At 31.8% G+C, this 2,223-nt stretch overlaps 1 protein-coding gene across 1 annotated transcript in view; it reads right to left on the bottom strand.

Annotated features, from left to right (window-relative positions):
* Positions 1-2,223, bottom strand: part of LOC106478897 (membralin-like) — a 17,462-nt gene that overhangs the window by 10,156 nt on the left and 5,083 nt on the right. The window lies entirely within an intron of this gene.

The following is a 2,223-nucleotide window of genomic DNA, read 5'->3' on the forward strand; positions in this document are numbered from 1 at the left end:
CTTCTTGAGTCTAACCCAAGGCAACACACTCGTGAAGTGGCCCTGAAATTGCATGTTTCTCATGAAACAATATTGAAACATCTAAGGAATACGGGAAACTCCTTAAAGAAGGTGTTTGGATGCCTCACAAACTCTCCAATGATCATCACTTCCAACATTTGAACGTTACCTTGTCTCTTCTGGCACATAATGCGTGTGAACCACTTTTGGACAGAAGTGTCACTGGTGATGAAAAATGGATCCTCCATGCGAACATTAAACGACAAAAACAATAGCTCAGTCCCAGGCAAAAACCACTTCCAACCCAAAAACCTGGACTCTATCCTCAGAAAGTGATGCTTTGCATTTGGTGGGACATCAAAAGAATAATTCATTTTCGAACTCCTCAATCCATGGCAAACTGTCAATACAGAGATCTATAGTCAGCAACTAGAATGCTTAAATCAAGCCCTTCATCAAAAACGCCCTTCATTCGTCAATCGGAAAGGTGTTTTTCTCCATGACAATGCACGTCCACATGTGGCACATATGACGCAACATAAGATTATGGAGATAGTTTGGGAAGTTCTACCCCACCCACCATATTCTCCAGATATGGCACAGTCAGATTACCATCTTTTTCATTTGCTGCAACACCATCTTAATGGGAAAACGTATGCAAATGTAGAAGTTGTTAAAAAGGACATCGACATGTTTTTTGCTTCAAAGCCAAGTGATGTCTTTAATCAGGGCATTAACAACCTGATTGTAAGATGGAAAAGCATCATCAATAAGAATGGAGACTATTTCATTTAAAAAAAAGCAACATTAATTTCTTGATGACCTAATACAGTATATTCTGACTTTTAAAGTGCATTTATATATTTCAAGAAATGATTTTAACCCTTTCAGGCTTGATGGCAGTATACTGTCATTTCTCTATTCATAAAAATTAACAACTCAAAAGTGACATCATATCTGAACATCAAATATGACAACTATTCAACATTTCTGAACCTAAATTTACAATTTATAATAAAATAAAAACCACAAAGTGAAATAGCTGTAGACAATACTATTGTGCAATACACCCATAACCATTTCACACACACACGTATCAGTAATAACACAATCACAGGCCTAATGATGTCATGCACTAGCCATTTTTGTTGAGGAAAATTCTGCAATAAATATTTTACATTTAATTAAAACTAATATAAATAAATGGTATTTAACTTACTGTATTTTATTTATAAAAAGCTACTTCTGTACTCCATTAAGAAATTAGGTATTGCTTTTTCAAAATACCCCACTAATCTCTGAAGTCGTGCCACAGCGATGTCTACCATAAGGCTTCATCAGATTTAAATTACTAATGAAAGATTTTTAAAAGCTAAAAAAAAGCAACTGTGGAAGTAATTACTGCAACAAACTTAAAGAACAAGAGAAATCGCTAAAATTAACTCATTACTTTTATGTAGAATACAAAAAACAAAACCATGAAATACTTGGATAATACCAATTTTAATACAATATATTTATGATTTTGTTAGCTTAGAAGTATAGAAATTGTAGATTGATACATTGAATAGTTGAATTTTAGTTTCTGACAACATCGACTTCATCACAGATGCTGCTTTCAAACTGTTAAGCTAGAAATAAGCAACAAAGTTTTATCTATATAAATGGGAAATATTTCTATTCCCCATATATAAATTACAAATTGGGATCAAAAATTGAAATTAGGATTATCAATTGGATTAATTTTATTACTTTATCCAACACAAATATTCATAAAATTTATACCAAAACAAAACTTTTAAATCTAAATGTTTCAGCTATAGTTTTATTCTCAGAGATTTTAGAGATCAGAAGACAGAATTTTTCAAAACTTAACTTTATCGTGTGACATTGTAAGAAGTGCTGGAAAGAATTATATATATATATATATATTAGCCATGACCCACAAAACATATGCAGTGGTTTTCATGCCCTTCACTTGAATTTTTTATATTCTACCATTTTCATGCACAGCATTTAAGCTACATTTTCTTGCAGACATTATTGTGTTAGATACATAAATCCTGGTCTATTTGAAAAAACTGTATGTGGTCAAACAAACACACTCATGTAGATGTAACTTTATTTAATAAAATTACACATTTGTAATTTTATTTAATAAAACTACACATAAAGTAAGCAATAAAGTACAGTCATGGTATTTATAATAGTGTACAGAGTATG

This window comes from Limulus polyphemus, unplaced genomic scaffold, assembly GCF_000517525.1.
Source record: "Limulus polyphemus unplaced genomic scaffold, Limulus_polyphemus-2.1.2 Scaffold260, whole genome shotgun sequence".
In the NCBI taxonomy this organism is placed as follows: Eukaryota; Metazoa; Arthropoda; class Merostomata; order Xiphosura; family Limulidae; genus Limulus; species Limulus polyphemus.